Source organism: Chroicocephalus ridibundus, chromosome 1, assembly GCF_963924245.1.
Source record: "Chroicocephalus ridibundus chromosome 1, bChrRid1.1, whole genome shotgun sequence".
NCBI classification, from domain to species: Eukaryota; Metazoa; Chordata; class Aves; order Charadriiformes; family Laridae; genus Chroicocephalus; species Chroicocephalus ridibundus.
Window position 1 is genome coordinate 157,588,099 of NC_086284.1, and position 14,454 is coordinate 157,602,552.

General features: G+C 46.0%; 1 protein-coding gene across 5 annotated transcripts in view; it reads left to right on the forward strand.

The window, feature by feature from the left end:
• Positions 1-339: 339 nt before the first annotated feature.
• The window catches only part of DENND2A (DENN domain containing 2A), a 63,473-nt gene continuing 49,358 nt past the window's right edge, over positions 340-14,454 (forward strand). For 3 of the 5 annotated variants that reach the window (XR_010069056.1, XM_063320072.1, XM_063320064.1), the window contains exon 1: positions 680-835. The gene's annotated coding sequence lies outside the window, so the exon portion shown is untranslated. Of the gene's footprint in view, positions 360-679; positions 836-6,154; positions 6,274-14,454 lie in introns of those variants that run through there. The other 2 variants (XM_063320080.1, XM_063320090.1) reach the window with 2 other exon arrangements.

A 14,454-nucleotide genomic window follows, 5' to 3' on the forward strand; every position in this document is an offset into this window, starting at 1 on the left:
GGGTGTATGTTACTAACTGTGTATTTCTACTCAGAGGAGAAAACCCCTTTCTGATAATTTTCTTTTTAATGTGCCCTGGGAACTGAATACCTGTAGGAAGAATTAATCCCCTTTCCAAACCAGATCCCTCCCTTGCTTTAAGGGCTGGCTCCGGTCTGACCGAACAAATACCTGTGCCAACAGGATTACGGCCCCGCGCAGGTGAATGGATCAGCTGATGGAAATCGTCTCGAAGGCTTGAGGCTTTCCTGGCCAGCTGCTTTCCCATGAAGCCTGTCCGTGAGCTGCTCAGACGTCGTGACAGGCTCCTCCAGCGACGGGAAGCTCTTGGGAGTAACCGGTGCCGGTTTTGGTCACAAGTAAGGACTTTCTGCTTTCCCTCGGATATTTCTGTTTGCAACCAGAAAGGCGATTTGTGCACCTCAGCTCTTTTTTTTTTTTTTTTTTTTTTAATTTCTGGCCTTGCCACCGGCAGGCCCCCAACCTCCGTGTACCCCACCACCGCCGAGCACCCCCCCTTCCCCGCCGGGCACCTCGGCCTCACCGGGCGCCCCTCCGCCCGGGTCCGCCGCCGTCAGCCCGCGGCACAGGAGGCGATATTCCCCCGGGCGGAGGGGCGGGAGCGGTTGCCGTAGCGGCGGGGCGGGGCGGGGCGGTGCTCCTCGCCGGAGGGCGGCCGGGGCCGGGGCTGGTGCCGGTGGGGGGCGGTGGCAGCGGCGCGGCGCTGCATGGCGCGGCAGGCGGGGAGCCCCCAGCTGCGCGTCCGCACGCCGCCAGCCCGGCGCCGGGCGCCGCCGTCGCTATGCCGGGGCACGGCCCCCCGCCGCCGAGGAAGGTAGGGGGGCCGCGGAGGGGCCCGTGGCGGGGCCGGGGCAGCGGCGGGGGTTACCAGTGGAGAGCGGGCAGAGGGGCCGGGCGGCAGCCCCCGCCGCCTGTCGTCTGCCGTGGCGCGGGATCGGTGCCGCTCCAAAAAATCGCTAGTTCATTTTTTTTTTTTTCCATTGAGCCCCTAAATTAGTTTTTCTTCCCCCAGTAATGCGTTTGGCTGTAGAGACGGAAACCGGGGGGAGTGAGCCGAACCCTGCTGGCGGCTGAGGGCGCCGCCGTTCGCCCCCGCCGCTTTCCCGCCGGGAAGGGGAGCGCTGCTGCTCCCTCCGTCCCCGCCGGCTGCGGGTCAGCCGGGTCGGCAGCCGGAGAGGCTCTCGGCCGCGGGCGGGTGGGAGAAGAGCCGAGGGGACGCGGGGAGGACGGAGGCGCTACTGCTGAACAGTCGGCCCAAGTGGTTCGGGAGCGATGGGGTGGGGGAGCAGAGTCAGCCCAGCCGCCCAGCGTGGGGCCCCGCGGTGGACTCAGCCCTGCCTCCATCTCCCGCGACAAAAAAAGATGAGGAAACGCTGAGTAAATTCTTTGGGGAAAGCCCGGGCCCTACCGGAGCAAACAGCAGAGTCCCCCTCAGTTTTAGTAAAACTCTGATTCCCTCTGTGATCGTAGCTCTGCATTTCTCTTTCTGCTCTGGATAGCCTGCTTTTCTCCTGCTTTGCGTTCAGCAGGAGGAAATGTCTGCACTTGAGTGCAGCCTGTAGCTAAGAGAGTGGCATTTTTGACTCCCGCTTGGGGTCTATGAAAGTATTCACCTGTCCTGGGGAAACACCAGCTTGCGTTCCTGCTGTGGTGCGCAGGGATTACGAATGCTGATGCGTTAGGCATGGAGTTGGTGGAGGGGAATGGTGGTTGGGAAGGGAACAGGGGAGAATTTACAGCTGTCTGCTGCCGTGGTCCCAGGGTGTCAAATGCAAACTGGCAGGTAAGCTGTGCAAGGTGTGTTTGGGATGCTTTCAGAGGTTTTGGTTTTATGAGTCCCCAAGGAGCCTTGCTGTTGATTATTGGTGCTGGAAAAGGGATGATCTAGGGGGGATTGAGGCTTTCTGACTGCTTGGGGGCTGCACTGGAGCCTTGCAGGAGCAAGTAGTAAGTGCTAAGCATGGGATAGTTAATTCTGCACTTTACAAGAGCACAATTTGTTTCCTGGACAGGTCAGCAAGTTGTATGGGACCTGTTCCTGACCCTGCAGTGTTTCCGTCCACCTTTGCTTTTGCCATTTAAGCAGGATTGTTGCTTTTGGAGAGGAGTGTCTCTGGCCTGCAGCTCAGCTGGGAGGATAAAGAGAGCAGCAGAGGGATTTCCGTGGGGCTTTCATTTGCTACTGGGAGGGGAGCTGCTGGTGTTGCTGATGGATTAAAAAGCTGTTTTTGGTGTTTGCTGCCACCTTACTGACCACTGATTCCTGGTGTGTGGTGGTGAAGTCCAATAAAGTGTACTGGCTCTGTTTCTGAACCACCAGAAAGGGAGTCATTACTGCATCCTGACAGAGGAAAGGAATGGGTTTCCTTGACCCTTGTGTTTTATTCTGAATTGTCATCAGAGTAGTGTTTGTGGGGTTTGGTGGTTGTTAGTTTTGGGGTTTTTTTTGTTTAGTTGGGGTTTTTAAAATAATACAAACAGTGTTTCAGCATGTGAGAATGGATCCCCCATGTTGGGATGGACTTGGAAACAACTGAAAACTCTGTTAAGTATGGAAAAGAGAGGAAAGCCACAGGATTTCCCAGGGTAATATAGTGTCTCTTTGAGAAACGGAAGAGAAACCACCGAAAACAAAGGGCGCTGGAGTGACCCGGAATGTAAAAAGCAGGCTAAAGATTTATGGCTCTGCTGGGACCTCTCTTTGCCTCTGGTGAGAAGGCTGTGTGCTGAAGCCTGGGTTGTCCTTTGGCATGTTCCTTGCCCTGACAGGCAGCACAGAAGCGCTCCCTGTTCATCAGCTCAGATCCCCAAGCATGATTCTGCTTGTAGACCTCAAGTGCATGTGGAGTGTCCCAAAGTGGTGCTTTCAGTAGTGTCCCCAGCTCACTGCCTTGGGAAATCTTTCAGGACATTTTGTCGGCAGAGGCAACCACGTGATGCTTTCTGTTCTTCAAAAACAAGAAGGGCATTTAGATCCTTTGTCAAGCGCTTGCAATATGCTTGTCTTTCTCCCATGCCTGGTGTGTTTATGTGTTAGAAATGTTAATTTCAACAAGGAGATGATAAATAAAGACCATGTAAGCAGCAAGGCTATGGTTTTCAGAGGTGATCTTAACTCAATAGGACCTCTTCCACGGAGTTTTTTCTGGATATCAGCCGTAACAACTAATTCGTATGGACAGGAATTGAAACCTGTATTGTGCTGGGTGCTCCGGGGACACAGAGGCAAATGCAATCCTTGCGCCAAGTTTAAGAAATTCTCCAATCAGATCTTCACACAACAGAGCTTTAAACATGGGGAGATGCTGGACGTCTCAGAAGTGCCTGGTAAATGTTATGTTCTTCTGGATCTCGCTGAATGCATCATCCAAGGTAGTGGGTTCTCTCTTCCTTTTGTGGTACCTGACATTTATTTCCCGATTGGAACTGTGATGAAGTTCCTCCTCCTTCTGAAGTGGAGGCCAGACCAAGGGGAGAAAAGGCTCTGTAGTGCACCATTAAGCCCATAAGAGTGGAGGAAAAACCTCTCTTAAGCTCTTGTTGAGGCTGGTTAATTTTGATGATCAGCTCACTTAGGCAGCCAGAACTGAGGTATAAGCTCTTTAGGGAAGCATTTTTTAGCGGAAGGATTTAAGTACTAGTGGCTGATATGTCTTTTGGCAGGATCCCAAGAGCTGGCTGGAAGAGGCCTCTACTACGAAGGAAATGCTGAAATAGGACTTTTAATGAACTTGCATAGCAGTTCCTTAAGGACTGAGAAGACTCTCCATGGGGAAGAAGGGAGTGGGATGCAGCTAGAAAGAAATTCCTTTTTGCATTTGCGTTCTGACAGTAAATGAGTGAGCCCGGATTTGCCTAGATACAGCTCAAATAACATTGCATCTGAGGGGTTGTGATCTGTAAGCATTGTTTTACCCAGACAAGGCTGGAGAGGAGAATGTTTCCTTGATTGTAGCTCTGAAATGCAATGGAAAGACAACAGCATGCTTATCTTGCTCATGGGATTTTTCTCTGGCTTTCGCCTCAGCAGCTTTATCAACTACTGGAAATGAAAGCACAGACTGAAATCTGTGAATATGCATGCCCTTTAGTGGTGGTTTCAGCCCAGGTTTTAGTGAAGAGCAAATGGGACCGCTTTAATTCTCGGGTGTCTGTGGTCAGGCATGTGTACGCCATATGACTGAACTGCAGGCTCCTGGCTTTGTGAAGGCTGTGCTTTTGAAATGTAAGCTTCCGCTGGGGCCTTGGGTGATCTTGAAGTTGGGTGCCTAAGACAAAGAAGCTAGAGTCCCTGGAGCTGATGACTCTCTACAACCTGGGTTTTCAACTGAGGGCCGTGTCCTTGGGTGGAAGCCTGGCACAGAACAGGCTGAGGATCAGTTCAAGGTCTCTGTTGTCAGTATGGCACTAGAAGGCATCATCACTGTCTGACATAAGCAAATACTTAATGGTCCTATAGGCCAGTCTTATTCAAGATCTGTCCCAACCTTTATGTGGTTCACCACCTAACTGGGTCAAGGTATTCTGTGTCTGTAGATGTAGGACCGATAAGGTGAAAGTTGTAAGTCCCCAGTCCAGTTCCTGATCGGAGCAATGGATACTTGCCAGCTGGTCATGCAAGTCTTCAGCAGTTCATGTCTTTTAGCAAGCCAGGAGCTTAGTTGGAACTGTGAGAAATAAGTTCCGGTCCGAATGAAATAGGCTCAGGCAGAATCCTCTGTGAAGCACATTTTTGTTCACATTCTTGCAAGAGCAGGTGACCTAGCAAGTAGGCACACTTTCAGTTCTTGAAACACACCTTTTTATTCCCTAATCCTGGCCGAAGCAATACCTGCCTTTTTTACAGAACTCATGGCATAGAGCTTGCAGTTAAACCCCTTTGGGGCTCTGCCATCTTGATGGTCCTGTCCTTCCTGTGTTGAGATGGCTCTGAGCAGCTCTGAACCATATCAGTTTCACCCCATCACTGTTGCAGTTGCTAACGGATGTTGTGTTCTTGGGATAATCCTGGTGTGATGGCCACAGTTATCCTATGCTGAACCCTCTGGGTTTGTACTCCTCTGAGGTAAATACATTGCCTAAACATTTGCTGGCCAAATACGGGGTGCCAGGTATGTGCAACATAGACCCTAAAAGGGGGCTCATGAGAAATCTTCCTTAAAAGAAGTTTGAAACGCTAAGACTCCTTTCTTTAATGCAGGTAACATGCACTGAGAGCTGTATTTCTGTCCCTTCTGCAAATAGTACTGTCCTGTGGTAAAGCTGAGGGGAAGTCAAGCGTAGTTGGAAAGATAGAAGCTCAAAAGAGTAATGTCCTGCTGGAGTGAACTCTGTGAGTGCTGGTATAATCTTCATCCTGTGTTTCAGTGCTTCTTCCCCTCCCCAGGTTATGGAAACCAGCTGCATCTGGCATACTGTTAGTTCCAGGGATTTAGCAGGGGAGATTCAATAGTTACAGCAGTAATTAAAGGTCGGTTTTTACCAGTTAAGCTTGTTAGGAGTTAGTACATCTCTGAGGCCTTCTTGTACACTTCAGGCTAGGTCATCATCCTAGTACTGGGACACTGCCAGCCAGGTTTGCTTGGGGTCTTTTGGTTTTCTTTTTTTAATCGCTCATGCAAATGAGAATTTGGCTAGAATGTTACCTGTTATCTTTATGTTCTGTTACTCATGGTCCTTTGCTGAACATGAGATAAGCCTGTGTCGGCCATCTCATGGGCGGTTGGGATAAAGCCTGGTGTTACTCACTGGGAGCAGGGGGGCCAGGAAAGGAGGTGGTTGCACTGTGGCCAGGCTGCTGTGTTCAGCCTGGGCAGGATTTGCTGGTCCTCAGTCCCCCTGTGCTGCAGCCAAAACTCTCGCTCAGCCCTGTGCTCCTGGGCTGGGAACCGGCAGTGTTTATGTGATGAAAGGGAGCAGAAGATGGCTTTTCCTGAAGGCTGCCTTTGCCCATACATGTGCTGGCCCAGAGCCAGGATGGAAACTCTCTCCTCATGAGCAGAGAGAGGGAGATGGGAGGGGCGAGAGACGGAGAGGGGCCCAGAAGCAGAGGGAGTTAAAATAAAAACACCAACCCGTGCAGAGAAAAGCCTCTAACAGATGGGCCTGGCTGTCCCCCGGGTTCTTCTTGCAGCTGGCTTCATGTGCAGTGCTGATGAGGTCTCATCTAGGAGTGCGGGTGTGGGACTTGCATCATTTTGAGATGTGTGATGGAAGATCAGAGTAAAAGGCAAAAGGAAGGAAGCTAGACAGGTAAGTTAGCTATTGTTCGGCTCTATCTGTGATGCCTGAAGTGGGGTTTGTGAGTTGCTACTGGTGCTGTGCCACTACGGTAGATAATAATAAGGTAGATGCTTCTGCATGAGCTGTTGGAGGGGCATTACTTTGTTTTCAACTGTGGCCTCCTTTAACTGCAGCAAGTCTTGTCTTCTCTGTAAAATAGTATTGCTAATGCAGACGGAAGGTTGTTTCACTGGTCTTGTTTCTCTAGTGCATGTGCAGCAGAGAGCTAGTGATCTGGATTGAGACTAGTGTAGAGATGGGTTCTCCAAGTAGATGTTGCAGCTGTATTTTTCCTATGCCCAGCTGCTCATTAGGCATCATGGTAAGTATTCAGATTTGCTGAACAGTTCAGCATAAGGGATGCTGACCTTGCTTGGAAGGGTCTTGCCTTGGTTAGATATCTGTGCAGGAGACTGCCTGGCAGAAAATCTGGTCTCGGAGAAGCAGTCAGAAAAACTTGGCTCTGACCTCGTTTGAAAATCTGGCCCAGACATTTAAAATGTTGAGGGATGATGATGAATAGGGGCAGCTTGAGTGGGGAAAGGTGCCACCTCACTTGGAAGTGGACGAAAAAGTTCTGGGTAGGACCCTGCCAGGCACTGAGACTCCTGGTCCTGCAGATCCCTGAGAACAGATGGCTCCTTACCAAGTTCGGGCACGTAAGTTGTGTTTCCAGAAACTTAGTGGGGTCTCTGGCAATCCACCAGAGAGACTGTTTCAAGGGGCAAGGACTTACAGCTCTTTGTAACAAGAATAATTTTAAATGGCTAGATGCTCTGTGTTTTAATTAAATTTCCCTTTGGGAATCAAAGTGGTGAAGTGTTTCTGTGATCCTGCTATGCTTAAATATTCTGTACAGTGCCCCCAGTTTGGCAAATCATTTAAGCAGACGTGTAGGTCTAAGCGCATGCTTAAATCCACCCAGCAGAGTACTCTGGTGCCCAGTGCAGTACATCATTCCCACTCAGGAAGGTCTGGACTGGACTTTATGGAACGTAAGCTTAAATCTAACTGAAGACAGTGGGCTTTGAGCATAGGCTTAAAATTAACCACCTGTTGAGGTGTTTTCCTCATCATAAGTGGTCTCTCACACCCAGTTGTGTTCGGTAGAATCATTTTATGTTAGTGATGTCCTTGAACATTGCTTTCCTCTTAATATCCTGCGAAATGTCTTGCCAAGCACGTGCTGACAAGCCGTGTTACTGTGAGCAGTTCAGGTGAGATGCTGTCACAGCCGTGGTATTTTGCTAGCATTGTGAATAGGCATGCATATGTGAATGATTAAATCAACCCATCAGGGTGTCATCTGGAGAGAAACAAATGCTGAGCTTGCTTTGCAGGCTGGGGGGGAGGATGAGATCCCCCTCTGCAGATGTGCAGCTGCTGAAGTTCTTTGCCAAAAGCAGGCCGTGACTTCCAGAGCTGGGGAGCATGCACGCATCTGTTTGCAGAGGAGAGCAGTGAAGGGGCTTGGGTCTCCTGTCCTAGGGGATTATGTTCTTGTGATAGATTGTGCTGACTGTCATGGAGGGAAATGGCAAATTTCACAGGGCACCATGAGGGCACTTCATAAATAGGAGTTTGCTTGCCAGCGTCAGCCAAACACCACCTTGCTAAATTGAAAAGGGAAGAGCTGCCAAAGACTTTTCAGACTATTGGAGCTTTTTCTTTAAAAAAACGTTAAGCCCCCTCCTACCCCCTGAAGATGGATATGTTTTCCACATACAAAAACATGACGTGGTGCAGCTGCAAAGCATGCTGTGAATATAGGCTTCACACTTTCTTTTAGGTAAGAATCAAGTCTTGCATTACCCAGAGTGGCACAGAAGCAAAAGGAAATAAATCCCTCTTACTGAAGTTGAGAAGGGTGTCTTCTCCAGCACATGTAGCACTTCAGTAATTGACATCTGGCCAAAAACAGACCCTGAAAGCATCCTTCACAGTCTACTGAAGTCCATGGGAGCTTTTCCATTAATTCAGGGAGGTTGGGATCAGGCTGTCACTGAGAATTTGTTTTTCCCTGCCTTGACATGCTAGGCTGTATGTGTGGCAATCTGTAGTCAAATTCTGCAAGAGAATTTCTTACTGAGAAGAGATGTGTAAGCTATTGAGTTCTTTCCAAATGATGTAAGAAGCCCTCGTCTAGCTGCCTGCCATTTTTCAGCTTTGTCAAACTCGGAGAGAGGACTGAGGGGTTTCCTACTGGGAAACCAACACGTGGTAACTGGTTTTTTGCATCAGATTTCTGTCTCTGTCCCCTGAGATTACTATGAGTGACTCGAAGTTTTGCCATGAAATTTTGCTCACATACAACAGTCGTGTACTTGTTTTGGTGAAGGACACTGACAGCTATTGCTGCTTAGTTTGTACTAAAGTTTGCCCTGTTGGTATCTTCTTGTTTGCACAGCAGGAAACTTTTCTTGTAGGATGATGTAGCATACACAAATTCAGTGGGAAATCAAGGTTTCCCCTGTTAAATTCCAAAATTCCTCGACTAATCAGAGAAAGACACTTTTGGGTGTGTTTCAAGGAAAAAACAGGATTGCCTGAAAGGCACAAATTTCATAAAATATTGCCAGAATTTGATGAAGTTGGGTTTTTTTACAAGCTAACTTATTCTAATGTAATATATTGCTTCGTGTCCCGCTTGCTTAATCTTTGCTTGCATGGGGTAAAATTATTTTTCTGATCCAAAGCTATCTGGAAACATTATCAGAAACAGAGCACTTGCCCTGTCAGAGCAGTGAAGGACTTAACTCTGACCAACATTCACTGCAGGATTAAAAATTTTATCTTTTCTGTTCTTCAAACCAAATTTAACATACGCTGATCCCAGTCTCTCCGCTCATTCATGTTCAAGGCAGCTTTCCAGTAGGCTTTTTATTATTGTTATTGTTTGTAGAATAGACTAGACTGTTTCAGTTGGAAGGGACCTACGACAATCCTCTAGCCCAACTGCCTGACCAATTCAGGGCTGACCAAAAGTTAAAGCATGTTTTTAAGGGCATTGTCCAAATGCCTCTTAAACACTGAGAGGCTTGGGGCATTGACCACCTCTCTAGGAAGCCTGTTCCAGTGTTTGACCATCCTCTCGGTAAAGAAATGCTTCTTAATGTCCAGTCTGAACCACCCCTGGTGCAGCTTTGAACCATTCCCATGCGTCCTACCACTGGGTACCAGGGAGAAGAGATCGGTACCTCCTTCCCCACTTCCCCTCCTCAGGAAGCTGTAGAGAGCAGTGAGGTGACCCCTCAGCCTCTTTTTCTCCAAACTAGACAAACCCGAAGTCCTCACAGGACATGCCTTTCCAGCCCTTTCATCAGTTTTGTTGCCTTCCTCTGGATGTGTTCAGTAGTAGTACTTTATTTTTATTTCAGGCTCCTGATAAAGATCTGCTTTTTGAAAAATCAAACCTGACCTTGGATTACATTGATTTTTTCCTTCTTTCTATTTTGAAGTAAAAATAAATTTTCAAAAGGCCTGGAAGCAGGTAATCACCAACCCACTCTTTTTTCCTGAAGGACTTAAGAAGTTCAGCCATCTCACTGTCTCTGTTACACAGGTAGCTTTTTCTTTTAAACTTGTGAATAGTGTTTTGCAATAAAGGAGGTTTTGGTAGGACTTGCCATGAAATCCTTGAATGCAGAATTAAGCAGAAGATTGTGTAATGTACCTTTTCTTAAGCAGCTGCTTCACAGAGTCAGTGTAACTTAGTGATATCTCTCACCGTGCTTCATCAGTGTATGTCGATGAGATCACCAGAAAAACAAGCGTGTGTCAACTGTCATTGCTCCATTAACTTTAGCTGAGCGATGGCCCGGAAGTGAGGTTTGGGGCTTTTTGGTACTTTGGAGAAAACTTTATGGTATTTCTTTTTCAGTTTTGTAGTTGAATAAAAAAAGTTATATAAATAACTACTTGGAGAAAGATGGCAGGGTAGTCCCATCTCTTCCCTTGCCTCCTTCTTTTCCCTTCAAAAAAACAAAATGTTGAGAAGGAGGGGAAGCCCAAACAAAGTGTTTTGGCTCCTTTTGAAGGGGAGGGTTAATACACACACATCCAATCTAGGTAAATTTTGGTAGGTAATGTCATTTCACAGTAAAGAACCTGACTCTTGTAAGCTTCCTTCAGGTTACATCAAATGTTTTCTTGAAAGTTTCTCTCTCTGTTGGGATTTTTTTTTTTTAATACTGAGTTTAGATCAAACTTGTCAAAAAATTTTTTCAGTTGATCAGAAACCATAAGTAATTTATTCATCCAGCAATACTCAAACCAGTTTGATTTATGCTAATTGAATTGCTGAGACCATGCAGCTGTATTTCAGGTGAGTGCATCTTGCTCAGATGACTTAGTTTCTGGACCCTTTCTGGTCAGGTAAGAGAAACAGGCACTTTTACAGTATGGTTCAGAGTTTGTGAGTATTAAAGAGGCAAGTATTAAAGAGGGTAAAAGAGTAGTTTACAGGCGATCATCAAGAGTTATCTGAGATGGATTGGTCTATTGTTCCAGTTCAGTTCCTCCATAGAAATTTATATTAATCTGAGTTATCTGGGAGCATATTTGCCATATAAACTGCTTACTCTTATCTCAGTGTACAGTATTTTGAAAAGTCAGTCTTGCTAAACATATGGCCTGAGGTAGGACTGATTTCTTACTCATCATCATTTTTACCTGTCATCAAAAGTCAGATTTGTGTGAAGAAAATCTAAAGAAAAGTGATTTCTTAGTTTTATATAACTGTATTTACAAACACTAGGCATCTCTAATATGCCATTTGCTTGGGAAGGCATATAAGCAGAGATATTTTCTTGCTAACCTATTTCTAGTGCTGAAATTTCTCTTCCTTCTTATTTTTCTTTTTAATATGAATGCAGTGAACCCACTTGGAGAAGGGGATGATAGATTTTTATTAAGTAAACACTATCCAATCTGAATGTTTGAGTTATTGCATGTGGAAGAGATGGGAAGAAGAATGCCTGCTTGAATGCCAAACATTTTTCTTACCAGTCAAGAAATAAATCAAGTATAGCATTACATAATCTCTTCTTGTGCCTCTTCTAATTGAATAAAATGTTTGGGGAATTTCCCCTAAAAGATCAAGTTTAGGTTTAGTTTGCCAGTAATGTCTGTAGACATTCTCTTTCCAATAAAGAAAATCTGGTTGTTATCAAAAGATCCATTGTGTTCAGCCATGGGTAATTGAATCAACATAGCGCAGCTTCTACCTTTGCATAAAGAAGGTGGTTCTGGTGAGGATATGGGGTATCTAATCTAGAGAACATGTGCATTTGTTAACATCAGCATCCTCTGCAGGGAGAAAAACATTCATGGAGAGCCTCTTCCCTGAGCCAGACCTTTAGAGCTGAGTGTGTAACGCTGATATTTTTGGGGTGGGGGGATGGGAAGTTCACAGAGGAACCTGCTTATCATCAGGCTGTTGTATTGGGTAAGTCACCTGTCTCCTGGTGCTGGTCATCAGCTGTGGGAGTCCTCATCTCTCACCCTGTGGGAAACATTTGTATTCTTTTAACATTGCATGAGAACCTGCAAGACTTGTCCCTTCCAGAGAGGTTTTATGGACTTGAGCTGAGGGGACTCTGCTCAGGTTTCTGTAGGTAGACCTGTGTTGGTGAGGAGCAGAAAGGAGGTGAACATGGAGGGTTTGGTGGGTGAAATGCAAGCCACACCATAATCACTGGAGTCAAATCAATACCTTCAGTAGAGCTAGGATTTTGCCTCACATGGGGCTGGAAATGAGATGTTTATGAGCATTTAAGATGAAAGGGGATGATGTTTATTGAATAATTCAGGGAACAAGGGCTTCCGCAAAGGGTTTGACTCCAGAAGACTCCTACTTTGATATTTTGTTGTGGGTCCTGTGAAATGTGCTCTTGTGAAAAGCATTCAGTGCTGGCTGCTTTGTAGTAATGAGTTTTTCCTGTGCACAATAAACAGTATTGGGGCCCAGTCCAGGACAACGTTCAAACATCTTGGGTGGAGTATGCCCTTGTGGTTACCCTGGAATACAAAACTTGGATGCACGTTCTCTGGGTTGGAAGCTTCTGTAAGAATAGTTCTGCTTCGGTCATGAGATAAGGGCTGGATCATACATGGGTGCTCTGCTTCTGCTGTTATCAAACAGTTTGATGTATATGAAAGAAAGTAAACAATGGAAATTAAAGTCCTGTAGAGTATATATTGCCTTTAGCACATCCCTTGAAGAGAGCAGTGAACAATATGTGCCTGTTTAATAACTCCAGTTTCTAGGTTTTCTGCCATGAGAAACCCAAAAGAAATGCTTCAGCAAAGAAAAAACCCAAATCTCCCAAATAAATGCTTTCAGTATTTCTCAAGGGTTTTTTTTCTAATTTAGTTATGAAATAACTTTAAGCTTTTAAAAAAACAAATTGCACCCTGATCCCTCTGAAAGTCCAATGAATTTAGGAAGAAAGTATTTTCTTTTTCTAGGAGGGAGAATTTACAGCACTCATTAATATTTGCCAAGGTGGATTCATGGCCTCCCTAATAGCTTCCACTGAACTGTTGAAGTTTGTTAGACACTACAGAATTACTAGGCACAAAAGACTGGAAGTGTGTTAGGGGTAGCATAATTGTCTATCTTGTTTTAGCAGCCATTTTTTACTGCTTACTTGCAGGTCAGTTGGAGAAAGGCAAAACATATCTCTTGGGGAGGAAGAGCCACCTAGCAATACTGTTTTGAAAGGGATATCTTTTTGCAGGTTTGGGGGTGTTGGTTTGGTTATTTTGTCTTCTAGAGAGAAAATGAGAGTGAATTTTTTCTTTTAGAGTAATTAACAGCAGGTTATCGTTGTATAATCCAGGTTGGAAGGGATTGCAGGAGGTCTCTACTCCAGCCTCCTGCTCAGAGATTCAGGTCTGAGCTCAGACCAGGTTGCTCAGGGTTTTGTCTTGAAAACCTCCAGCGATGTTCCAGAGCTGTATTAACCTCATGGTGTGTTTAAAAAAAAAAAAAAAAAAAAAAAAAAAAAAAATCCTTATATCAAGTTTCTACGTTGCTTATGCTTGTTCCTGTTGCCTCTCATCCACCCAAGAAAGAAGCATCCAAGGAAGTGGCTTCAGGTCACGCACTGTGCTACACCGATGGTTTTGTTTTTACAAGAAGTAAAATGTTCAAAAAGTCATGACAGAATGTGGAAACCCAAGTCTCGTTTCTGAAAGGGACTGGGACTTGTGTTTTGCAGTCCAGATCTAACTTGGACACACTTAAGTGCAGAGCGTTACTGGATCAGTCTGTCCATCTTCTGAACTGCCAGGACATGAGGAAGCTCTTTAGATTAATCAGATCTTCTGGAAGTACCTTTTTCAGGACTGTGACCTATTATCTTGGACATCTCCCACATTAGCAAGTTCTGGTGGCTCTGTGGAGCTGGATCTGGCACCTGGTAAGTGCTAGAGTTTGCAAGGTATGTAGTCGCATGAAGATGGAGATAAGTGGTTTCTCAATTTTCTTAGCAGTACCTAGACATTGCCTCCTGTTGTGATGAGTGAAAAAGGAATGAATGCTTACAGTTCTTTGAAAATGTTAGGTGCCTTTACAATGTTTGTTTAAAAATAATCCAATTCTCAGTTGTTTTTGAAAACTGGCATTAAACTTCAAAGCTGTGTAGACATTTCTAAAAATTTTTACCTTTCTTAATTTTTGGGTGTTTCTTGCCACTGAAGTGGCAGAAGAGGGTGCTACCAAGTCATCATGGGCTTGTGCCAGCATTTTTGCCTGATGGTACCAGAAGATCAGATCTTTTTTCCCCTCCTGTTATGTAGTTTTCTTTTATAGTTAGAAGCAGCACCAAAGCCCCTGGGGGACAATATATGGATGGTTATAAACAGTAGACTTGCTCCTTACGCTCCACCCTTGTCCAGTGGGTCAGGGAGCCAAGGAGCACAGGCTCCTTCCCCAAGTCGTTTTGCGCTTGGGTTGCTAAATGCCTGATTACTGAGAGGCATGCGGGCAGCTGAGAAACATGGCCATGCAAGGTGATATTCTTTGTGTTGCGTTCTTGTCCAGGGGTGCCAGTGTCAGCGCAGGGGGAAATCCTTGTTTCCCCAGGCCATTGCCCTCCTGACACCATCCTCCACTAAGCCCCTTCAGCAGTTCCTGCACTTGAGATC